Below are 26,638 nucleotides of genomic sequence, written 5' to 3'. Positions count from 1 at the left end.
CTCCGTGCTTCAGCATTTGGCGGTCCCGTTCTGTGAGCTTGTGTGGCCTACCACTTCGCGGCTGAGCCGTTGTTTCTCCTAGACGTTTACGCTTCACACTAGCAGCGCAGATATTTGATGAACTGACTTGCTGTCAAGGTAGCATCCTATGACGGTGCCACATTGAAAGTCACTGAGCTCTTCAGTAAGAAAATTCTACTGCCAATGTTTTTTCATGGAGACTGCATGGCTGTGTGCTCTATTTTAGACGCATGTCAGCAGTGGGTGTGGCTGAAATAGCCAAATCCACAATTTTGAAGGGATGTCCACATACAGTTGAAGTCGGAGGTTTACATACACCTTAGCCAAATACATTTAAACTCAGTTTTTCACAATTCCTGACATTTCATCTGTCTTAGGTCAGTTAGGATCACCACTTTATTTAAAAAATGTGAAATGTCAGAATAATAGTAGAGAGAATGATTTATTTCAGCTTCGTTTTTACTGTGGATATAGATACTTTTGTACCTGTTTCCTCCAGTATCTTCACAAGGTCCTTTGCTGTTGTTCTGGGATTGATTTGCACTTTTCGCACCAAAGTACGTTCATCTTTAGGAGACAGAATGCGTCTCCTTCCTGAGCGGTATGAAGGCTGCATGGTCCCATGGTGTATACATGCATACTATTGTTTGTACAGATGAACGTGGAGCTTTCAGGCGTTTGGAAATTGCTCCCAAGGATGAACCAGACTTGTGGAGGTCTACCATTTTCTTCTGAGGTCTTGGCTGATTTCTTTTGATTTCTCATGGTGTCAAGCAAAGAGGCACTGAGATTGAAGGTAGGCCTTGAAATACATCCACAGATACACCTCCAATTGACTCAAATTATGTCTTTCAGCCTATCAGAAACTTCTAAAGCCATGACATCATTTTCTGGGATTTTCCAAGTTGTTTCTAGGCAGTCATCTTAGTATATGTAAACTTCTGACCAACTGGAATTGTGATACGATGAATTATAAGTGAAATAATCTGTCTGTAAACAATTGTTCGAAAAATGACTTGTGTCATGCACAAAGTCGATGTCCTAACCGACTTGCCAAAACTATAGTTTGTTAACAAGACATTTGTGGGTGAATAACAAGTTTTAATGACTCCAACTCTAAACTGCTGACTTCAACTGTACTTTTGTATATACAGTGTAATTATTAGTTTTTTACTCCGCTGGTCTCGGGAAGAAATTACAAATCCTCACTGTCCAAGACTGAGTCAAGACCAAGTAAAAATGTATCCGACACTGATACAAGACAGAGACTTTCAATGTATGGTCTCGAGACCAAACAACACTGGATGGTAAGAGAAATTATTTTTACATGCATAAGTTCATTCAATAAAATGGGGGGTTTCGAAAACCACACAAATCAATAATGATTGTAGGCCTGATACACATGCAACTCAGACAACAACAACAGCAACCACTGGTGACACTTTACATTACAGTGGCCTAGGCTAATGTTGAATTATTCCAGTAAGTACAGTGTAGCTAGCCTTTGGTACTTACTTATTCTTATTCTGTACTTCTTACAGTTAAACTACTTAGGGTTAACAACCATATAATAATGGGTTAATAAGCCACAGTGATCATAACCATGATGATTTTAAATAAGTTAGACTACTGAAAATCACTAGTTTGAGAACTTCATTTCGGCCTAGAATAGCAGAACATAGAGACAACTCAAGACATAAACAGAGTGAGGAAGGCCGACCTTGACAACTAACCTTTACGCATCTCTGAGTTTATTATGGTTGCCTGAATAATCATGGGTCTGCTTATGCATGTTGATATAAATTATAATTATATGACAGGGTTGGTAGTTGTTGTATTCTAAAAATATTTTATCTTATACATTGTTGACGAACTTCAACTGAAGGAAGCACTTTCGATTGCGCAGTGAACGCACCAACAGGCTGCCAAAACGATTACAACTTGAATGTTTGATAAAAATCGATCTTCTGTGTAGTTAATGCATAATTTAACACCAATATGAGACATATTTAGGATATCAATAACTTACCGTTCACAAACTCAATAAAAGTCAGCTATAAACATTTCAAAAGAGTTTAGATAGAATTCCGTTCCGTTTCTTCTCTCCGTCTTCCCTTACTCATGTGAAGACAGCTGAATATGTATATCGTACAGTTGTAACGTCAATCCATCTACAACAGCATAGCCTGTTCACTATTAGGCTATTTCTTAAAAGTTTAGCAAAGGAAAATAAAAATGTCGCGGCCGAATAATGTTTTGGGGCAATGGGGTGAACGAAAGAACGAGGAGGAGAGGACTTCCCTGTTAGGCATAACGCAATAAACGCATTTAATAATGTAGTCTACGGAAGTGATCGTGGATCACGTTTATAAGGGGGAGGGGGAATACAAAAAATACATAGCAGGGTAGCCTGCTTATGGAACAACATTTTCATGGTATCAATAACATTTGGTTTGTATTCACACATTGTTTTTTTAAAACAAATTTACCACAAATTAGTGAGTTGTTTATGTTTCGGTTTGCTCTAAATTGTGCAAGAAACCATCCCCTTCTTATAAAAGATATATGGAGTTCTTATGTATTATTATACAGATATATAACCTATAATATTTCAATAATACCAATCCACTTCTACATATATTCAAATTAAGGGTCCTACAAAAATGGTATAGTCAGTGGCTTATCTGTAAAATAGAGACCATTTGAAACGATTATAGAATTTACATACTGGCCTATCTGCTATTGAGGAAACATTAAATACATTCGATAGGCTTATGCATATCATAGCTCTGGTTTAGATCCCTGTAATATGGATACCGTCCATAGGACGTTGTTGAGTTTACTTTGCTGTTGCATATCCGTGTAAAATGACTGCGTAAACGACTTTAAGCTGCTGGCACTCTGAAAACGAAACTAACCAAGCATACAGTGCTAGCCAATGGGCATGATATTATAGTAACAGACATAGTAAAGGTCCATTGAATGGTAACCGTAGGCGGACGTAAGTATTGCCATACACTACACACAGTAATTTACGGTAACTTCCAGTAAACAGGTGTTTGTTGTAGGGTTCTCAGGACTCCGGCATGCACGCCCACGCAGTACTGTTGGCATACGTTCATGAGGTGAATAGACGAGACATAATTGGTGCATCATGTTTGGGGGACATAGTCATAGCATATTGGTTTAAAAAGTACTGACATATACAAACCACAGACATGTACAGATTTACTTTAGTTCATGTGTAATAATGACCAGACACTTGTATCCTTACGCGTCATTTCACCTTTCTTGGCACACTTGAACGTTGGGCCAGTAACCGAAAGGTCCCAAGTTCGAATCCCACGAGCAGACAAGGTAAGATGGGTACATTTCCATATCCGTCATTAAGTGTATGGCTACAATCATATTAGGACAAGGTCATTTGCCAATTAGGCTACTTTAGCCACCGCCTACATGTCATGTAATCATGATAGATGTCTGCTGCCTTCTAGTTGCGTGCGCCTCAACCTCCAGCTCTGACAGGCCACCATGCCCACATGAACGCTGGTGGGCACTAGAGCAAATTCGATTAAACATGATAATACATCATAGCCTGAAGGTAAGTCCTAATTAACTTCATTTAAATATCGTTCAACGGCCTAACCATGAGCGTGTTATCTAAACATTTAGGGTATGGTACTGTAACCACAGATGAAAGGGGAAGTCAGTAGCAGTATCTTTGCTGTAACTTTCCATTGCAATTTTTTTTTGCGGATGCAATGTGTTTGACTTTAGATGTGAGAACATAGAGATGCCACAAGAGGGAGTTGTTAGACCGCCTAAATTTGATTCCTCTTCATTCACTGCCCTCAGCAGAGGCAGCGAGGAGGCCAGGGCACGACATGCGGTGGAGGGATGTTCTCTGATGGATAGAACAGTTGGGATGTATGCAATGACCTCAACATGGTCAGTGAATGTGTCGGACGTAGAACCACCATGATATAAGCCTGGTTGTAGATCGATTAGGGCCTGTCAAGAGTTTGCTTCTTCCTGCTTGGGTTAGCATTGGGACAGGGAATGCAGATTTTTTTAGATCAGTGATCAGGTTGGTTATAAGGGACCCCTAAAACAGTTAAATTGTGTGTTTCACTGAGTATGTTTGTATGTGTTTCTCTTTGTGTTCTTGTCTGTGTTTTTGTATGTAAACGCTGCGTGTGTGTGTGTGTGTGTGTGTGTGTGTGTGCGCATCATGGTGTACTAGTAACGTTTGCAGGAATGAAGCTTAATGTGTCTGTGCCACAATGCTGTAATCAATATCAATTATGCACTTAAAATAACAGAAGATAGAATAAAAACACAGTAAGAAATAAGAAGAACATGAGAAAGTAAAGCATACTATTTACCGGGTCAGTTCCAATACCATATTTACAATGTGCAGGGATACTAAGTTGATAGAGGTAGATATGTGTAAGGGTAAAGTGACTAGGCATCAGGACATGTTATGATTAACAGTGTGTCGGCAGGGTAAATGAAGAGTGTGTGTGTGTGTAGAGTCAGTATAAATGTGTGTGCATGTTATGTGTGTGTTGATGTGTGAGTGGGTAGAGTTCTGTGAGTGTGCATAGAGACAGTGCAACAACAACAATAAAATACAAGGGTCAACTCAAATAGTCTGTGTAGCCATTCTGTTAGCCATTTAGCAATCTTATGGCTTGGGGATAGAAGCTGTTCAGGTGCGTGTTGGTGTCTTCATGCAGACTTCATGCACCGGTACCGCTTGCTGTACAGAGATTCGCTGTACAGAGAGAACAGTCTATGGCTTGGGTGGCTGGAGTCACCCAAGGCCAATTTTCCGGGCCCGGATGGCAGAGTGTGTGGCCCCAGTGATGTACTGGGCTGTCCACACTACCTTCTGTAGCGCCTTGCAAGCGAGGGTGGTGCTGTTGCCATACCAAGCAGTGATGCAGCCAGTCAAGATGCTCTCAATGGTGCAGCTGTAGAACTTTTTGAGGATTTCAGGGACCATGCCAAACCTTTTAAACTTCCAGAGGGGGAAGAGGTGCTGTCGCACCTTCTTCACGACTCTACGCATGTGAGTGGCCATTTTAAGTCCTTAGTGATTTGGACACCAAGGAACTTAAAGCTCTCAACCCACTCCACTGCAGCCCCATCGATGTGGATGAGGGCGTGCTCACCCCCCAGTTTCCTGTAGTCCATGATCAGCTCCTTGTGTTTACTGACACAAACACACACACCATTCCCTGGCAAACCTCTCTCTCTCAACTCTCTCTTTCTCTCTCAGAACAGAAGTACCGCAGTTAAGGTTTCCTGTGTGTGTGTTTTGTAGTATTTTGCCCTGTCCTCTTCGTTGCTATTTTCATTTTCTGCATGGCTGAAGGACTGCACCATTGAAACACTGTTTGAGATGGTCCACATACCAGAAAGACACAGTTCAGCTGAAGGTTGTCATGACTGAAACACTAGCAACACACACACAATATTGTACTTGATTGTTTTCTTATGTCTTAACCAAGGTTTTCTTTTTCTACAGGTTTTGAACAGCGCCACAGAAGGGTGGAGATTAGAGCCAGAGGATTGATTTGAGATTTGAGTAAGGTAAGGCTATCTTGCTTGAAAGTGAGAAGGAATTGTTTTCTTTCTTTCTTTCTACAGCCCCTTAGCTTCCCTGTTTCTAAATTGCCCAATAGTAAATCAGTCATTATATTGGATGTAACACATAACAGAATTTGTCCCTCACAGCAAATAAACCTTTGAAATGGGAACTAAAATTACAGTTTGAAATATGGTTTGAGACAAAACAATAATGGTCGGGCCTATTAACATCACCACCAGGGGTCAACAGTTCAGCACGTCATCTTTAAAATATATTTAGCCTGTTAATGATGGCCATCAGATTCCTATCTCTCTTTCCTGCTCACTCGCTCCCTTGCTCTCTCTCTCCCTGCCATAGCCTGGAGGAGTGTTGTAGCCAGCATCTGGAGTCAGGCTGTGTGAATGGGATCCTTTCTTACGGGGGCCTGCGCTCCAGTGAGCGCACTCAGGGCATGGGGCACTGCACTGCAGGCCTACCAAGATAGGAGTAGGCAGGGGAAAAGGAGGTGCAGGGGTAGGGCCAGGCAGGCAGGGAAATGGAGAGGCAGGAGGGATGGAGTAGGATAGGGGGTTGGGGATATTGGGAGACCACAGAGTTTATCACCAAACACGGCCACTAGCTTTGAGGCTCTTTTCAGAGTCTCACCTTTCCTGCTGTATACGATCTAATTTCATGTTCTCTCCTCTCCCCAATTTATTTCTTCTTCCCGTCCTCTCTCTCTGTTTTAGGGGAAACAGTGGGGACAGGTCTGGTAGTATAAATGAAATGGAGAGGGCCAAGTGGCTGGGGTTAGGGAGGCAGATTTATTGGGGTTTGGGATGGGAGGAAGAGGCTTGGTGGTCCAGTGCTGGGACTGGGGCTGGTGGGGAGGCTAGCTACATAAAAATGGTTGCCGGTCTTGTCTTGTAATGAGATAATAAAATCTAAAAACACTGGGGATCATGGATAATACCTTCCAAGGCCCTCCTCTCCACAGGGGACCTGGTGGGTGGGCTGACTGGCTCTGACTGCTCTCTCTATTTATTTTACTAGGCATGTCCGTTAAGATCAAATTATTATTTTCAATGACGGCCTAGGAACACTGGGTTAACTGCCTTGTTCAGGGGCAGAACGACAGATTTGTATCTTGTCAGCTCGGGGATGGATTCAATCTTGCAACCTTTTGGTTACTAGTCCAACACTGTAACCACTAGGCTACCTGCCACTCTCTCTATGGTGGCGGTCAAGTTGGGGATGAGGTGGTAGTTATAGAGATCAGATGAGGTGTTGGTTCTATTTTCAGGTTCTATTCAGAGTTGTATTTTCTGAGGTTTGAAGTGCAGGCCCACTCCTTTCGTAGTTCTTTGAGCTTTTTATTGAAGCGATAGTAAAGATGGGGGAGGGTGAGTCAAAGGGCAGTGAGTGGGCCAGATTCAAACCCATGTCGACTCTGGCATACATGTGTGCCGGGGTCAGTGGCTGTAACTGCTGGACGACGCAGGCCACGGTTTGAAGGAAGTTTCAGACAACTGGAGGCATGAGCGCCTGAATAGTGAACACCCCTGATGGCTCTACAGCCTCTCAAGGTTATAGCACATATCAATTATTATCTCTAGCTCTTTGTTGAACAATTATATCCACATTCATTCATTAACTGAATCCCAAGGTGGAATGTACAAGAAATGTAGCTAGGCCCACTGAACATATAGCCGATAAACTCAGAAAAATCAAGTGAATAAATGGACGCACTCGCTTAGCCTCTACCGGTGCCCAGAGCAGACAGATGTTGCATTGATGTTACAAGTCATTTATACCACCCCGCTCTTAATGATCTGCCCGCTTTGTCCCCCCGACGGGTCAAATGCGAATGCTCCCTACATGTGGTTGCGTGCAGTACAACGGAAGCGTAGGCTACTCCAGTGGTTATAGGCCTGCATCAGTTTGCATACATTTAAATGGATAATTATATGGAGAGTGTTTTTCTCTTATTGACCCTAAGAGGGATAGCCTAGGCCTACCTCTTGTTTGTTTTTTTAAGGAAAAGAATATCATGCCTATCATGCTGGCCAGGATAAAGGATCAATGTATACTTTAGAAGTGTCTAATCTATCTCAGAAGGCAGAACCAGTCCTAGACAGGACTCCTTAATAATTATCACTATATTTACATACTTCACAAACACTAATTATGCTAGTTGACTGCACATAGCATAGACACATAGTGCTGACACTCACTCCGCAGTGGTTGGGAATGCGTATGGGAGTTGAACATGCAGCGACCCAGACCCCCTTTACTGTCAGATTACACATAATGTCTTTTTAAATTTGTAATAAAAATAATAATAATGAAAGAAGTGTCTCATTTAGGTCTAGTTGGGCAATGGAATCATAAGTGTGTGTATATATACTGTATGGATTTTTTTTTTAAATTGTCCTTCATAACGCACCTTGCTTAAAGGGATACTTCTGGATTTTGGGAATGAGGCCCTTGATCTACTTCCCTAGAGACAGATGTATGCATTTTGAAGGAAGTTTAAGTCTAAGACTAGCGCAATTGCTAACTAGTATTATCACAATGACTGAAGTCCATTGGTATCTTCTAGCAGGTTGGAAATCACAGCTGGCCTTGTACATTGTTTGCTTCCTCCAGCCATTCGGGATAAACTGTTTCGGTTTCAATGGCTCAATATTTTGGACAAAAACTGATGAATGTAAATAAGGCTGGGAATGTCAATACAATCGAACTAGCAAGTCAATCATAATGTGGCTAATAGGCTAGCTTATCTATTTATGTAGCTATTTCTTTAGCAAGCTAAAAATACAGAGCATGAAGTTAGCTAGCTGCTGGGAGGATTTTGTCATTGGACGAGAGGGTGAGTGGCCAACTTTTTCCACTCATATCGTTTTTGATTCAGGTGTCATTTAGTTAGGTACACTGAAGAAAAATATAAACACAACATGCAACAATTTCAAAGATGTTACTGAGTTACAGTTCATATAAGGAACTCAGTCAATTGAAATCAATTATTCAGGCCCTAATCTATGGATTCCACATAACTGGGAATACAGATATGCCTCTATTGGTCACAGATACCTTAAAAAAATATTGGGGCATGGATCAGAAAACCAGTCAGTATCTGGTGTGACCACCATTTGCCTCATGCAGTGCAACACATCTCCTTCGAATAAAGTTGATCAGGCTGTTGATGGTGGCCTGTGGAATGTTGTCCCATTCCACTTTAATGGCTGTCGTGCGAAGTTGCTGGATATCGGCGGTAACTGGAACACGTTGTCGTACACGTCGATCCAAAGCATCCCAAACATGCTCAATGGGTGGCATGTCTGTTGAGTATGTAGGCCATGGAAGAACTGGGACATTTTCACCTTCCAGGAATTCTGTACAGATCCTTGCGACATGATGTTAAAAATGTGAGAAATAAGCTTTTTGTGCGTACGGACAATTTCTGCGATCTTTTATTTCAGCTCATGAAATGGGACCAACTCTTCACATGTTGCAGTTATACTTTTGTTCAGTGATTAATTTTGCTAGCTAGCTATGCTGAACTTGAACGACTTTTATCCGTAGTTAGCATACCTCTTAGTTGTCAATTAAATGTATTTGGCATCGATCAAATGGGCGGGTAGGCAGGCAAGTTCCCATTGAGTTGTCAAAACGTGGGTTGGGACAAACATGCAAGGGCGAGCAGACTACTATTCCCCATTATTTATCAGTGCAATTTCTGTCAACCAACTACAAGCTGAAAAAGTTTGAGAGGGTTTATCTCCTGTCCCCTTGTTAGATTTTAGCTCATCTCGCTCTGGCCAACATTTGTTTGTTGATCTTTTTGTTGTTGATGAATAGTTCCCAAATGTAAGAGTACTCCCGTGGTATTTACATATTTGCAGAAGTCCATTCAGGTATATTGGGGCTTTTGGCGAATGCTTTCTAATGATCTAAAGTTGCGCTGTTGGTACTGTAAACAGAAGTGCTCCAATGTCAGAAAGAAAAAAAGCGTCATATTCTTCCTGGAGGTGTATATGAGCAGATTTGAATAAGATTTCTTATTGATAAAATGCTGTGAGTTCCACTAAGTCTGGTGAAGACTTTATAATGTATATATTTTATTTTGTATTGTACAGAGACATAGTCACTGACCAATAACCTACATTAAGGGGAAAGACCACTACAGAGGCACCAATAAGGTCACTCTCTCATCTGTGCAACAGAACAGGACAGGTTTATATGGGAAGCATCAAAGGGGAAGAGGTGAAAAAGGAACCTGAGGGATTTATTGTTCTGTTCAGTTTTTGTATGTTTTGTTAATATATGCCCACTAAGAAGCTTGAGGGTTGAGCAATACTATTTTAATTGTAGCTGTTTATGTAGTGAATCAACAACGTACATAATGTATGGAGTCAATATGAGACCAAAAATATGTAACGACTAAGGCTATTGCAGTGACCACAATAAATTCCACGTGACCATTGAGTCATGGTAATCTCCTTTTATGCTCTCTGGACATGTGTTGGTAGTACCCAACTAGCTAACGACCTGGCTAATGGCCTGGTACTCAGGGCTTTATTGTCCCTCTAACCACTCTGACATCAATGCAAATGCAATCAAAAATCACATCAAACACATCATCAAAACAGTATGTGCTTTTAAATCTCACCTCACTGTGAGCGGAGCTGAAAACATGGTCGTTGTGGAAGTTGTTTGAAAGCCTAACACAACAAAATGGACAGTGCTCTCTAATGTGATGATTCATTCAAAACACTATATGCATATTCAATCTTATGCATATGCCTATAATGCATAGGCCTATATATGAGCCCAAGCACCACCCAATTTATTGAAAAAATTAATAATGATTGAGCCATTATACAATACATAGCCTTCTACATATTACGCACAGCAGAAAAAAACAAACATTTTAAAATGCTGAACATAGTTGGAGTAGCCTATGCTCCAAAATTAAACAAATTCTAGTAATCACATTTGACTGTGGACTGCATTATTATGCATCCTGGATGGACTGGTTACCTTATGCTAAACTCCAAACTTTATATCCATGAGTCTGGGAGAGAAAATATAGGCCTAGGCAATGCTGTTGGTTCATTGATTGTGCAGAGTTAGCTTACAATTCTATATGAATTTGTATTTGATTTTGAATAGCCTAGAAATAGGGAACTTTTTAAATATTTTCATAATTAATAGACGTACACATCACCTTTTTAGCTACAGAATATCTCACCACTGTGCATTTCCATCTCTCCTTCATTCCTTTCTTGAGTGAGCACAGAGAGGGGCTGTCAATAGTTTAATGAAATTTTTCGTTGTGAAAACATGTTACTATTGATGTTCCCAAACAGATTTCAATTGGTTTCCCAAATTAAGCATTGGGTAGCTACAGGGACAGGATTGGAGAGCCCATGGCATACAGAGTTTGAGCAAAATCTCACTTGTCTGACAGAGAGAGGCTGCATGCTCCTTGAACAGTGGTTGATGAGTGGAGTCAAATAACTGGAGTAGCCTATCCGAATAAGCGGAAAACGGCCTCCATTTGATAAAATAGCACTCAAATGAGTGCATACGGATTACATCTTTTTTCCCCCTGCCCATTTGAGAAGTGGCCATTCTAAATCTTAACTGATTTTACAGATTCAATTGAGAATAGTATGATGGGTGAAAATATGATCACTTGATGAGAGAACAGTGTGTGCAGCCTGAGGCAAGGAACCGAGCTCTTTCTCAAATCATCAATAGCCAATAGTCACATCATGCAGCCCATCTATGTTTTGATTTCTAAGACAAATAACTCTAAATCTAGAGCATAGGACCTGTTTCAAATGATGACTTTTATGCTCAACATAGTCACTTCATATGCGCACTAGCTTCGGAATGGAAAAAATATCCTTTATATTTAATTCAGCAAAGTTGTCATTATATTCTTCCTACTATAAAACCATATAATATAAAATAACGGCACATGATTTATAAGACTATCTTATCTACTAAATGGACAAGCCTACAGCCTATGGCATGGCCCATACAGTAGGCCAACTCATATTCTGTTCTTCTGAAATACATTTTCTTCGTATCATGTTGTTTCTTTAGACCTGCCAAATATAAATATTGGATTTATTGTGATGGTGTATGTTAAATTGATTTATTAGACTTGTTATATTGTTTATATTAATTAACTGTCAATTACTGTGAGACCGGCAGCCTTTGCATGACAATAATCGGCTGACATTTCATGACGGCCACAACCCTAGTAAAGACCCTTTTCAATATAATGTGTTATTGAATACATGAACATGTGTGCCATTGAATGTCAATGGAATTGTGCAGCCAGTCAAAAGAATGAAGGTATATTCTTATAATAAAAAAAGAATAATAACACCGTCATCGGGTTTAGGTAAGCTTGGGATGTGTTGTCATTCTCCTCCACCTTCTACTTAATATCCAGAGGAGTATACATTTTCATTGATTAAAATTTACTACAAACCCAAATGGACGTTTTATAAGGGAAACCTAGCACATAAAAAGTCACTCTACTGAATTGTTATTGCCCAGATGAAGAGGACCCAATGTTCATTAATGATTTTATACTAAAATGTTCTCAATGTAAGTGGAATATTATATGGAGAGAGGGGTATTTTAATTGTGAGCGGGATGCAACTCTAGACAAGTCATCAACAAAACTTCAGAACTACCTGTAATAAGGAAGTACACGTACTGGGATATGTTCCGGGTAGCCTCTGAGAATAACATCGACGAATATACGGTGACTGAGTTCATCGAAGTGTATAGGAGGTGTTGTACCCACTGTGACTATTAAAACCTACCCAAACCAGAAACCGTGGATAGAGGACAGCATTTGCGGTAAACTGGAAGCGCAAATGACCACATAACCATGGCAAGGTGACTGGGAATATGGCAGAATACAAACAGTGTAGTTATTTCCTCCGTAAGTCAATCAAACAGGCAAAACCTCAGCACAGAGACAAAGTGGAGTCACAATTCAACAGCTCAGACGCAAGACATATGTGGCAGGGTCTACAGACAATCACAGACTACAAAGGGAAAACCAGCCACATCGCGGACACCAACGTCTTGCTTCTGGACAAGCTAAACACCTTCGCCCGCTTTGAGGACAACACAGTGACACCGACGCGGCCAAGGACTGTGGGCTCTCCTTCTCTGTGGCCGATGTGAGTAAGACATTTTAAGCATGTTAACCTTCACAAGGCTGACGGCCCAGACTCCATCCCTAGCCGTGTCCTGAAAGCATGCGCAGACCAGATGGCTGGAGTGTTTACGGACATATTCAATTTCTCCATATCGCAGTCTGCTGTCACCGCTTGCTTCAAGATGTCCACCATTGTTCCTGTACCCAAGAAAGCAAAGGTAACTGAACTAAATGACTACCGCCCCGTAGCACTCACTTCTGTCATCATGAAGTGCTTTGAGAGGCTAGTTAAGGATCATATCACCTCTACCTTACCTGACACCCACTTCAATTTGCTTACTGCCCCAATAAATCCACAGACGATGCAATCGCCATCGCACTGCACACTGCCCTATTTGGACAATAGGAATACCTATGTAAGAATGCTGTTCAATGACTATAGCTCAGCATTCAACACCATAGTAACCTCCAAGCTCATCATTAAGCTTGGGGCCCTGGGTCTGAACACCGCCCTGTGCAACTTGGTCCTGGACTTCCTGACAGGCCGCCCCCAGGTGGTGAAGGAAGGAAACAACACCTTCACTTCGCTGATCCTCAAATCAGGGGCCCTACAAGGGTTGCGTGCTCAGCCCCCTCCTGTACTTCCTGTTCACCCATGACTGCGTAGCCACGCACGCCTCCAACTCAATCATCAAGTTTGCAGACGACACAACAGTAGTAGGCCTGATTACCAACAATGACGAGACAACCTACAGGGAGGAGGTGAGGGCCCTGAGAGAGTGGTGCCAGGAAAATAATCTTTCACTCAATGTCAACAAAACAAAGGAGCTGATAGTGAACTTCAGGAAACAGCAGAGGGAGCACGCTCCTATACACATTGATGTGACCGCAGTGGAGAAGGTGGCAACAGCGCCTCTTCAACCTCAGGAGGCTAAAGAAATTTGGCTTGGCCTCTAAAACCCTCACAAACTTTGACAGATGCACAATTGAGAGGATCCTATCGGGCGTATCACCGCCTGGTACGGCAACTGCACCACCCGCATCCGTAGAGCTCTCCAGAGGGTGGTACAGTCTGCCCATCGTATCACCGGGGACACACTGCCTGCCCCCCAGGACACCCACAGCACCCGATGTCACAGGAAGGACAAAAAGATCACCAAGGACATCAACTCCCCGAGCCACGGCCTGTTCACCCCGCTATCATCCAGGAGGCGAGGTCAGTACAGGTGCATCAAAGCTGGGACCAAGAGACTGAAAAACAGCTTCTATCTTAAGGCCATCAAACTGTTTAATAGCCATCACTAGCCAGATTCCACCCGGTAACGCAACCCTGCACCTTATTGGCTGCTGCCGGAAGTTGACATACACTTAGGTTGGCGTCATGAAAACTTGTTTTTCAACTACCACAAATTTCTTGTTAACAAATTATAGTTTTGGCAAGTCGGTTAGGACATCTATTTTGTGCATGACACAAGTAATTTTTCTAACAAATGTTTACAGACAGATTATTTCACTTATAATTCACTGTATCACAATTCCAGTGGGTCAGAAGCTTACATACACTAAGTTGACTGTGCCTTTGAACAGCTTGGAAAATTCCAGAAAATTATGTCATGGCTTTAGAAGCTTCTGATAGGCTAATTGACATAATTTGAGTCAATTGGCGGTGTACCTGTGGATGTATTTCAAGGCCTACCTTCAAACTCAGTGCCTCTTTGCTTGACATCATGGGAAAATCAAAAGAAATCAGCCAAGACCATAGAAAAAATTGTAGACCTCCACAAGTCTGGCTCGTCCTTGGGAGCAATTTCCAAACTCCTGAAGGTACCACGTTCATCTGTACAAACAATAGTATGCAAGTATAAACACCATGGGATCACGCAGCCGTCATACCGCTCAGAAAGGAGACGCGTTCTGTCTCCTAGAAGTGAACACACTTTGGTGCGAAAAGTGCAAATCAATCCCAGAACAACAGCAAAGGACCTTTGAAGATGCTGGAGGAAACAGGTTCAAAATGATCTATATCCACAGTAAAACGAGTCCTATATTGACATAACCTGAAAGGCCGCTCAGCAAGGAAGAAGCCACTGCTCCAAAACCGCCATAAAAAAGCCAGACACCGGTTTGCAGCTGCAGACTGGGACAAAGATCATATGGAGAAATGTCCTCTGGTCTGATGAAACACAAATTGAACTGTTTGGCCATAATGACCATCGTTATGTTTGTAGGCAAAAAGGGGAGGCTTGCAAGCTGAAGAACACCATCCCAACCAGCACGGGGGTGGCAGTATCATGTTGTGGGGGTGCTTTTCTGCAGGAGGGACTGGTGCACTTCACAAAATAGATGGCATCATTAGAAAGTTATGTGGATATATTGAAGCAACATCTCAAGACAGTCAGGAAGTTAAGCTTGGTCGCAAATGGGTCTTCCAAATGGACAATGACCCCAAGCATACTTCCAAAGTTGTGGCAAAATGGCTTAAGGACAACAAAGTCAAGGTATTGGAGTGGCCATCACAAAGCCCTCACCTCAATCCTATAGATTATTTGTGGGCAGAACTGAAAAAGCATGTGTGCGCAAGGAGGCCTACAAACCTGACTCAGTTACACCAGCTCTGTCAGGAGGAATGGTCCAAAATTCACCCAACTTATTGTGAGAAGCTTGTGGAAGGCTACCCGAAACAATTGACCCAAGCTAAACAATTTAAAGGCAATGCTACCAAATACTAATTGAGTGTATGTAAACTTCTGACCCACTGGGAATGTGATGAAAGAAATAAAAGCTGAAATAAATAATTCTCTCTACTATTATTCTTACATTTCACATTCTTAAAATAAAGTGGTGATCCTAACATGCTGACCAGACCGGACACATTGCGTGCGTGAGCGTTGCAAAACAAATGTTGAAATCCATGTTATTCAATTATTGCACCCACACTGCTCGCGCGCACCAACGAGTGTCTGCGACGCCAAGGACTAAAATAGAAGTCTTTCCTATTTCTGACACAGATCGCGCTGAAAGTCCTGCCTCTCGCATCTCCTCATTGGTTTATAGAAGCAGGTACCCACGTGTCATCTTCTCATTGGTTATACCCACGTGGGTGATTGAAAGACAAACTGTTTTGTTGGTAGTTGTGGTAATACTATGAAAGTTTAGATGCCAATCACCATATAAATTAAAAGATGAAAAAGCCTGGAAGGAGGAGAGATGACTAGAAACGATTCGGTTGGCCGTTTTATGTGTGGTTAATTGGCAGAGTAGAGGAGTTTGTGCATTTCAGGTAAAATAACAACTAAATGTTTATATCCCAGGACAAATTAGCTAGCAACAGAAAGCTAGCTAAATAGGACAAATTAGTTAGCAAGTGCAAGCTAACTAGCTAAATTGCCAGACATGTTTAATGCTTTTCGACCTGTCCCTAAATTAATGTAATTGGTTCAGAGTTTGTTTTGATATTTTAACCTGCGTGTCGTGATCGCGTTTGGTGTAGGGGGATAAAATTAATTTATGCACGATAATGCACTATGGCGCACGCGTGCAGCCGGTTTGGGTTCCGTGTTACTGACCTAAAACAGGGACTTTTTTTCTTGGATTAAATGTCAGGAATTGTAAAAAAAAATAAAAAATTAATTGTAAATGTATTTGGCTAAGGTGTATGTAAACTTCCAACTTCAATTGTACATAGACTTGGAATCACTGGCATCTTTAAATAATGCAACACTAGTCACTTTATTAATGTTTACATACTGCTTTAGTCTTCTCATATGTATATACTGTATTCTATTCTACTGTATTTTAGTCAATGCAACTCTGACATTGATCAATCTAATATTTAAATATTTCTTAATTCCATTCTTTAACTTTTAGATTTGTGTGTATTGTTGTGAATCGTTTTTAGATACTACTGCAATGTTGGAGCTAGGAATATAAGCATTTCGCTACACCTGCAATAACATCTGCTAAATATGTGTATGTGACCAATAAAATGTTATTTAATTTGATGGTAGCATCCACATTAATGTACAAGTGTTTTAGAAACATATTCTACTGGAAAGCAGGGAGTTGTGAACAGGCGCATACTTTATTGAGTCAGGAGAAACCAACAGACGGACGCCACTGCGTCGAAACCTCCAGCCAATAAGCAAAAATGCAAAACGTGCAAACAGTCACAATAATTATGTTCAAACAAATAAACATACCTCGTGACAAAACACGGAATGAACGAACACCAGTCTAGCGCTCAGAATTGACACGTAACACAAAACAATTTCACACAAAGACATGATGGGGAACAGAGGAATAAATACATGTAGTGTGATTGGTTCATGAAAACCAGGTGTACAGGGAACAAGACAAAACAAATGGATAAATGAAAAATGGAGCAGCGAAGGCTAGAAAGCCGGTGACGTCGACCGCCGAAAGCCGCCCGTACAAGGAGAGGAGCCGACTTCGGCGGAAGTCATGACATCTATTCTTATTTACAATAAAAGTGACATAATACATTATTCACCATTCATTTCTAATGGGCACAATATTATCTGAAACACCACCAAACAAACAGCAAATGCATCCAACAAGTTTGTGGAGTCACAAGCTTGATGTAATTATTGCATGCTTGGAATTGGGGACCAAATACAAACATTCTGACTACTTTAATACACATATAAGTGAATTTGTCCCAATACTTTTTTTTTGTCCCCTAAAATGTGGGGACTATGTACAAAAAGTGCTGTAATTTCTAACCGGTTCACCCGATATGGATGAAAATACACTCAAATTAAAGCTTACAGTATGCACTCTGTATCATTTCAAATCTAAAGTGCTGGAGTACAGAGCAAAAAAAAACAAAAAATGTGTCACAGTCCCAATACTTTTGGAGCTCACTGTATGGAGCTCACTGTATGTTGATGTTGTATGAGGTTGAAATATGCTCGATTTGAGTTCAATGGAAAAAGCAATAAAAAAAAATTGTAGAAAAAAAGAGACACAAATAATGCTTGTGAAACAGTGTGATCTAACCATTTGATCTGGCTGTTTATCTACATCTTCATGTTGGGGCGGCAGGGTAGCCTAGTGGTTAGAGCGTTGGACTAGTAACCAGAAGGTTGCAAGTTCAAATCCCTGAGCTGACAAGGTACAAATCTGTTGTTCTGCCCCTGAACAGGCAGTTAACCCACTGTTCCTAGGCTGTCATTGAAAATAAGAATTTGTTCTTAACTGACTTGCCTAGTAAAATAAAGGTAAACATTTTTTTTTAAATGACAGAGTTCCTCTATAGCCTAGCAGTCCATTGATGACATTATCCGACAGTGTTAACTCTTCCCCTGCATGTTCTTTGAAGCCTCGCGCCTGTCTCCTCTCTATTGATCCTGCTGATGCTGTGAACCTCTGAGTTGTCATGTCTTTGATGCATCCATGCTGTAGCAGCCGAGTGCCTTTACAACCCAGATCAATGTCTTGTGTCTGCTGCGCTGTGGTGTGTGTACCACAGTGGAGGCCGAGGACGGATCATCCACAGACACTCACATGGGCGTACGCATGCACACGCACTGGAGCTGTGGCTGAAAGCCAAGGCTGGAGCTAGGTAATAGGATTGTAAGTGTCTGGGAATGAAGGGTAATGAAATGAGCATCCAGAGCAATCAGAGGGAGAGAGGAACCGAGGAAGGAAGGGAGGGGGCTAACTGACAGGGACAACCTGCAAGACCAGAACAACACTTCCCCTTTCTCCCTGGCCATGACACCATTACTGCGGTACACATATTTCAGGATTAAAGGCGTGGCAAGCTTTGGTACTTCATACTCTGCTGATAACTTTTATCTCTAACACAAGGCTAAGACATGGGATTATGGTATAACTTTTATGTCTCAAAGATATTACAGAGCTCAATCTGCCTCTGAAAAGACACATACAGATTCCCATGTAGGCCCACAGCACAACATAGCACAGTGTGTCCATGCATGAGCTTTAAACTAGCAGGGGGTCATTTTGGCTTCTTGAAACTTAGAGCTTCGGTTTTGTTGTCTGTTTTCTATATCTTGTCCCATTCCCCGACTCCTTACAAATATTATTCTTCCTGTCTATTCTCAGAATCCCGGTCCTACTTCCATGTGCTTTTTAATCCATGTTTCAGTGCATTATCTTTATGTGATATGTATTCTATATGTGATATGTATTCTATTCCCGTTGTGATTTGATTTGTGATTTGATTTGTGGAACAGAAATGGCAGATTAGTCTTAAACCCTCCCAAATAGAATATCCACTCATCTGTATAGCTCATGCATCCAGGGCCTCAGCATAATTGCTGTTGATTTGTGGTGAAGGCTGGACAAGACCTGGGTTCAAATAATGGTTGATATCTTTCAAATACTTTTGAGCGTTTACTTTAGCCTGCCAGGAGTAACAATTGGGCAGAGTTAGCAGTTTTGGGACTATTATATTGGTCCATTAAGCCAGGCTATCTCAATCAAGCACAGATCAATTCATTTGAATGATTGTAAATAGTATTTAAACCCAGGTCTGGACAGGACAATGCTTGGCTTATAGCCTACGCTGGGCCAGGAGAAAAGGAACCGATCTGCTCTGCATCCTTCTATCCAACAATACCATCCGATCCAGCATGTGCTTATTAAAACCATTGTGGACCAGGGCATTTCCCCAGTGTCGCCTCTCCCTGTTGTGTCCTCTCCCTGTTGTGTCCTATCTGATTGATGTTGACTGGGGTCACCTAAACTTGTAGGAACCAGGGGATCAGGGTATTGCTGTGTGTATGTGTGTGCGTGATGGTGCACACAGGGGACTAAATGTTTACATGCATTCATTTGACTTAATTTGACTGGTGTCCTAGGGTGAGGTACAGACGTGAGGCCTTACAGATATAGGATCTTAGTTGGACTTGTATTGTCACAGCTAAATAATCTTGCCACAACAGGATTTGAACTGTTAGTCCATCATGTTGGTTGATCTGTGATTAGTCTATTAGCTAGTCAAAAGTAGGCTACATGGAGGAAGGATTGTTGACATATATTTTACATTTGTATCTAAAATCATAATTGAGAAGTAATTAATCAAAGTTGGCATATTTATGATATGTGGGGCATACCCAGGCCTCCTTCAAGACTCCATAATGGCTTCAGCTGTAGATGCTACGAAGCAAACATTTGTACAAAGCATCTTGTACAGATAAATTGGCATAATAGACCATCATTGCACATCCTGCAAATCACCAGCAGAGGGAGTCCATTTTGAATCCATTTTCACATTCACTCTGTTGGTGATGATTACAAATTGGATCATAACTCTAAAAGTAGCAGACATCCCACTCTGGAACTTTGATTTCCACGTAGAGTATGTTATGTTCAACAATATATTGAAAGTAAACTTTTTCAATACCCCAATAATGACAAAGCGAAAAGTTTTTTTTAAATGTTTGCAAATGTATTGAAAAGAAACAACAGAAATATCTTATTTACATAGAGTTGAAGTTGGAAGTTTACATACACCTTAGCCAAATCCATTTAAACTCAGTTTTTCACAATTCCTGACATTTTAATCTGAGTAAAAATTCCCTGTTTTAGGTCAGTTAGGATCACCACTTTATTTTAAGCATGTGAAATGTCAGAATAATAGCAGAGAGAATTATTTATTTCAGCTTTTATTTCTTTCATCACATTCCCAGTGGGTCAGAAGTTTACATACACTCAATTAGTATTTGGTAACTTTGCCTTTAAATTGTTTAACTTCTCTAGGGTAAGGGCAGCATTGGGAATTTTGGATGAAAAGTGTGCCCAAATTAAACTGCTTGCTACTCAGCCATAAAAGCTAGAATATGCATATAATATTTAGAAGTTTCTAAAACTGTTTGAATGATGTCTGTGAGTATAACATAACTCATATGGCAGGCAAAAACCTGAGACAAAATCCAACCAGGAAGTGGGAAATCTGAGGTTTGTAGTTTTTCGACTCTTGCCCTATCGAATACACAGTGTCTATGGGGTCATGTTGAACTTCTTAAGGCTTCCACTAGATGTCAACAGACTTTAGAACGTTGTTTGATGCTTCTACTGTGAAGTGGAGCCGTATGAGAGGGGAATGAGTCAGGGGTCTGCCAGCAGTCACGAGCTCAGTCTCGCGCGTTCACGTGAGAGCGACCTGCGTTCCATTGCATTTCTGAAGACAAAGGAATTTTCCTGTTGGAACATTATTGAAGATTTATATTAAAAACATCCTAAACATTGATTCTATACATTGTTTGAGATGTTTCTACGGACTGTAACGGAACTTTTGGACTTTTCATCTGCTTGTGCGCCATGAAGGATTACTGGGCTGAATGCGCTAACAACGAGGAATATGGACATAAATGATGGACATTATCGAACAAAACAAAAATTTATTGTGGAACTGGGATTCCTGGGAGTGCATTCTGATGAATATCATCAAAGGTAAGTGAATATTTATAAAGTTATTTCTGACTTCTGTTGACTCCAACATGGCAGATAATCAATTTGGTTTGATTTGTCGTCTGAAAGCCGTACTCAGATTATTGCATGGTTTGCTTTTTCCGTAAAGTTTTTTTGAAATCTGACACAGTGGTTGCATTAAGGAGAAGTATATCTTTTTAATTCTGTGAATAACACTTGTATCGTTTATCAATGTTTATTATGAGTATTTATGTAAATTTATGTGGCTCTCTGCAAAATCACTGGATGTTTTGGAACTACTGAACATAACGCGCCAATGTAAACTCAGAGTTTTGGATATAAATATGAACTTTACCGAACAAAACATACATGTATTGTGTAACATGAAGTCCTATGAGTGTCATCTGATGAAGATCATCAAAGGTTAGTGATTCATTTTATCTATATTTCTGCTTTTTGTGACTCCTCTTTAGCTGGAAAAACGGCTGTGTTTTTCTGTGACTTGGCTCTGACCTAACATAATAATTTGTTTTGCTTTCGTCATTAAGCCTTTTTTTAAATTGGAGACTGGCTGGATTTACAACAAGTGCATCTTTAAAATTGTGTAAAATACGTGGGACGCTACCGTCCCACGTACCCTAGAGAGGTAAACTTGGGTCAAACGATTTGGGTAGCCTTCCACAAGCTTCCTGTAATAAATTGGGTGAATTTTGGCCCATTCCTCCTGACAGAGCTGGTGTAACTGAGTCAGGTTTGTAGGACTCCTTGCTCGCACACGCTTTTTCAGTTCTGCCCACAAATGTTCTATAGGATCGAGGTCAGGGCTTTGTGATGGCCACTCCAATACCTTGACTTTGTTGTCCTTAAACCATTTTGCCACAACTTTGGAAGTATGCTTGGGGTCATTGTCCATTTGGAAGACCCAATTGTGACCAAGCTTTAACTTCCTGACTGATGTCTTGAGATGTTGCTTCAATATATCCACATCATTTTCTTTCCTAGTGACTCCATCTATTTTGTGAAGTGCACCAGTCCCTCCTGCAGCAAAGCACCCCCACAACATGATGCTGCCACCCTCGTGCTTCACAGTTGGGATGGTGTTCTTCGACTTGCAAGCCTCCCCCTTTTTCCTCCAAACATAACAATGATCATTATGGCCAAACAGTTCAATTTGTGTTTCATCAGACCAGAGGAGATTTCTTCAAAAAGTATGATCTTTGTCTCAATGTGCAGTTGCAAACTGTAGTCTGGCTTTTTTTAATGGCGGTTTTGGAGCAGTGGCTTCTTCCTTGCTGAGCGGCCTTTCAGGTTATGTCAATATAGGACTCATTCTACTGTGGATCTAGATACCTTTGTACCTGTTTCCACCAGCATCTTCACAAGGTCCTGTGCTGTTTTGGGATTGATTTGCACTTTTCGCACCAAAGTACTTCATCTCTAGTAGACAGAATGAGTCTCCTTTCTGAGCGGTTTGACGGCTGCATGGTCCCATGGTGTTTATACTTGCGTACTATTGTATGTACAAACTGTGAAGGACCTCGGCGTTACTCTGGACCCTGATCTCTCTTTTGACGAACATATCAAGACTGTTTCAAAGACAGCTTTTTTCCATCTACGTAACATTGCAAAAATCAGAAACTTTCTGTCCAAAAATGATGCAGAAAAATGTATCCATGCTTTTGTTACTTCTAGGTTAGACTACTGCAATGCTCTACTTTCCAGCTACCCGGATAAAGCACCAAATAAACTTCAGTTAGTGCTAAATACGGCTGCTAGAATCCTGACTAGAACCAAAGAATTTGATCATATTACTCCAGTGCTAGCCTCCCTACACTGGCTTCCTGTTAAGGCAAGGGCTGATTTCAAGGTTTTACTGCTAACCTACAAAGCATTACATGGGCTTGCTCCTACCTATCTTTCTGATTTGGTCCTGCCGTACATACCTACACGTACGCTATGGTCACAAGACGCAGGCCCCCTAATTGTCCCTAGAATTTCTAAGCAAACAGCTGGAGGCAGGGCTTTCTCCTATAGAGCTCCATTTTTATGGAATGGTCTGCCTACCCATGTGAGAGATGCAGACTCGGTCTCAACCTTTAAGTCTTTACTGAAGACTCATCTCTTCAGTAGGTCATATGATTGAGTATAGTCTGGCCCAGGAGTGTGAAGGTGAACGGAAAGGCTCTGGAGCAACGAACCGCCCTTGCTGTCTCTGCCTGGTCAGTTCCCCTCTCTCCACTGGGATTCTCTGCCTCTAACCCTATGACAGGGGTTGAGTCACTGGCTTACTGGTGCTCTTCCATGCCATCCCTAAGAGGGGTGCGTCACTTGAGTGGGTTGAGTCACTGACGTGATCTTCCTGTCTGGGTTGGCGCCCCCCCTTGGTTTGTGCCGTGGCGGAGATCTTTGTTGGTTATACTCGGCCTTGTCTCAGAATGATATGTTGGTGGTTGACGATACCCCTCTAGTGGTGTGGGGGCTGTGCTTTGGCAAAGTGGGTTGGATTATATACTGCCTGTTTGGCCCTATCCGGGGGTATCATCGGATGGGGCCACAGTGTCTCCTGCCTGTCTCAGCCTCCAATATTTATGCTGCAGTAGTTTGTGTCGGGGGGCTAGGGTCAGTTTGTTATATCTGGAGTACTTCTCCTGTCTTATCCGGTGGCCTGTGTGAATTTCAGTATGCTCTCTCTAATTCCCTCTTTCTTTCTTTCTTTCTCTCTCTCGGAGGACCTGAGCCCTAGGACCATGCCTCAGGACTACCTGGCATGATGACTCCTTGCTGTCCCCAGTCCACCTGGCCGTGCTGCTTATTTGACCATGCTGGTCATTTATGAACATTTGAACATCTTGGCCATGTTCTGTTATAATCTCCACCCAGCACAGCCAGAAGAGGACTGGCCACCCCTCATAGCCTGGTTTCTCTCTAGGTTTCTTCCTAGGTTTTGGCCTTTCTATGGAGTTTTTCCTAGCCACCATGCTTCTACACCTGCATTGCTTGCTGTTTGGGGTTTTAGGCTGGGTTTCTGTACAGCTCTTTGAGATGTCAGCTGATGTAATAAGGGCTATATAAATCAATTTGATGTGATTGGAATTAGCCTATCAGAAGCTTCTAAAACCATGACATCATTTTCTAGAATTTTCCATGCTGTTTATAGGCAAAGTCCACTTTGTGTATGTAAACTTCTGACCCACTGTAATTGTGATACAACTTGCCAAAACTATAGTTTGTTAAACAAGAAATTTGTGGAGTGGTTAAAAAACAAGTTTTAATGACTCCAACCTAAGTGTATGTAAACTTCCAATTTCAACTGTAAGTATTCAGAGAGACTTGAAATGTAGCTCAGGTGCATTGGACTCCACCTGTGGTGAATTCACTCTACCAATCAGGCCTTTTTGGTAAAGTAGCCAGACAGAAGCCACTTCTCAGGACAGCCCGCTTGGAGTTTTCCAAAAGGCACCTAAAGATTCTCAGACCATGAAAAACAAGATTCTCTGGTCTGATGAAACCAATTATTCGGCCTGAATGCCAAGTGTCACATCTGGAGGAAAACTAGCACCACCCCTATGGTGAAGCATGGTGGGGACAGCATCATGCTGTGAGGATGTTTTTCAGCGGCAGGGACTGGGAGACTAGTCAGGATTGAGGCAAAGATGAACTGAGTAAAGTACTGAGAGATCATTGATGAAAACCTGCTCCAGAGTGCTTAGGACCTCAAGACTGGGGGCAACGCTTCACCTTCCAGCAGGACAACGACCCTAAGCACACAGCCAAGACAATGCAGGAGTGACTTGGGACAAGTCTCTGAATGTCTTTGAGTGGCCCAGCCAGAGCCCGGACTTGATCTCTATTGAATATCTCTGGAGAGACCTGAAAATAGCTGTGCAGCAATGCTCCCCATCCAACCTGACAGAGCTTGTGATGATCTGCAAAGAAGAATGGGAGATACTCCCCAAATACAGGTGTGCCACGCTTGTACTGTAGGGTCATACCCAAGAAGTATGGGGTATGGTGTGTAGATTGATGGGGGGGGGGGACTATTGAATCAATTTTAGAATAAGGCTGTAAAGTAACAAAATGTGGGAAAAGTCCAGGGGGCTGAATACTTTCCGAAGGCACTGTGTTAGTGTGGGTTTTCAGTGAATGTGTTTTAAGTCACAAGGCTCTTCTGCATTTCCTGCAGTGCAAGAAATAGCTTTTGGCTATTTCAAAGCGGAAAATAAGAAATCCATATATCAATGATTTTGTGTGACGATTCTGGGTTTCGACAGTGAAGTCAAGTACACGCTCAGACTGGGTGGGTCGTTAACTGACTAATGACAATGTTGTGTAAGAGTTGCATGCTGATTTTGCTCCTCTGTTGGCGTTATTGAGAGCTGATCGACTGACTTACTGACCGCCGTTAAGGAGAAATATAGGTCAATTTGGCCATCTTAAGTTTGATAAAGAAAGACAGGGGAAGGAAAGAGAAGATAGACAAACTATTGTTGTGCTGAAGGTGAAACACCTCCTGGGTGTTACTGTAGAGCTTCTGTGTCTCTGTACTGCTTAAATTCACTGAATGATTAAACAGGTGGCCAGTGATTGGCCATATGCTCTCTCTAATTCTCTCTTTCTCTCTCTCTCTCGGAGGACCTGAGCCCTAGGACCATGCCCCAGGACTACCTGACATGATGACTCCTTGCTGTCCCCAGTCCACCTGACCGTGCTGCTGCTCCAGTTTCAACTGACCTGAGCCCTAGGACCATGCCCCAGGACTACCTGACATGATGACTCCTTGCTGTCCCCAGTCCACCTGACCGTGCTGCTGCTCCAGTTTCAACTGTTCTGCCTTATTATTATACGACCATGCTGGTCATTTATGAACATTTGAACATCTTGGCCATGTTCTGTTATAATCTCCACCCGGCACAGCCAGAAGAGGACTGGCCACCCCACATAGCCTGGTTCCTCTCTAGGTTTCTTCCTAGGTTTTGGCCTTTCTAGGGAGTTTTTCCTAGCCACCGTGCTTCTACACCTGCATTGCTTGCTGTTTGGGGTTTAAGGCTGGGTTTCTGTACAGCAATTTGAGATATCAGCTGATGTACGAAGGGCTATATAAATAAATTTGATTTGATTTGATTGATTCTTGTGGTAAACATTAATTGCGTACAAAAAAAGCCTTTTTCACTCTGATTGGATCATCTGTCTCTGTGTCTCTCACATTTCCCCCTTAATACCAATACAGCTTGTGAAGGCGTTACAAATTGGAATGTGCTTTTGTGCTTGTGCGTGTCTATGTTTTGAAATTAACGTTAACCTGCATGGGGGGTGGGGTTTTCTAGGGTAACTGATTGTAGAGTGATTGAGTGTGTTTGTGTGTGTGTATCTTTGTCTGAAAGAACAGAGGAGAGAAATGACTGATTGTGTGCTAGTTTCTCTCAGCC

At 41.8% G+C, this 26,638-nt stretch overlaps 1 protein-coding gene and 1 long non-coding RNA gene across 4 annotated transcripts in view; one reads left to right on the top strand and one right to left on the bottom strand.

Annotated features, from left to right (window-relative positions):
• Positions 1-2,360, bottom strand: part of stat6 (signal transducer and activator of transcription 6, interleukin-4 induced) — a 55,183-nt gene extending 52,823 nt beyond the window's left edge. For both annotated transcript variants that reach the window (XM_024383874.2, XM_024383875.2), the window contains exon 1: positions 2,051-2,360. The gene's annotated coding sequence lies outside the window, so the exon portion shown is untranslated. The remainder of the gene's footprint in view (positions 1-2,050) is intronic.
• A 798-nt stretch (positions 2,361-3,158) lies between these two features.
• LOC112221661 lies at positions 3,159-25,891 on the top strand. Of its 2 annotated transcripts, none has more exons than XR_002949048.2 (3): positions 3,159-3,378; positions 5,555-5,619; positions 25,845-25,891. It is a non-coding gene; the product is annotated as an uncharacterized LOC112221661 (long non-coding RNA). The 2 variants fall into 2 exon arrangements; XR_006079621.1 differs by lacking the exon at positions 25,845-25,891 and adding an exon at positions 23,942-23,969.
• The last annotated feature ends 747 nt before the right edge of the window (positions 25,892-26,638 follow it).

The sequence above is a fragment of the Oncorhynchus tshawytscha genome, linkage group LG22 (genome assembly GCF_018296145.1).
Source record: "Oncorhynchus tshawytscha isolate Ot180627B linkage group LG22, Otsh_v2.0, whole genome shotgun sequence".
NCBI classification, from domain to species: Eukaryota; Metazoa; Chordata; class Actinopteri; order Salmoniformes; family Salmonidae; genus Oncorhynchus; species Oncorhynchus tshawytscha.
This window is presented reverse-complemented; position numbering and strand designations above follow the sequence as displayed.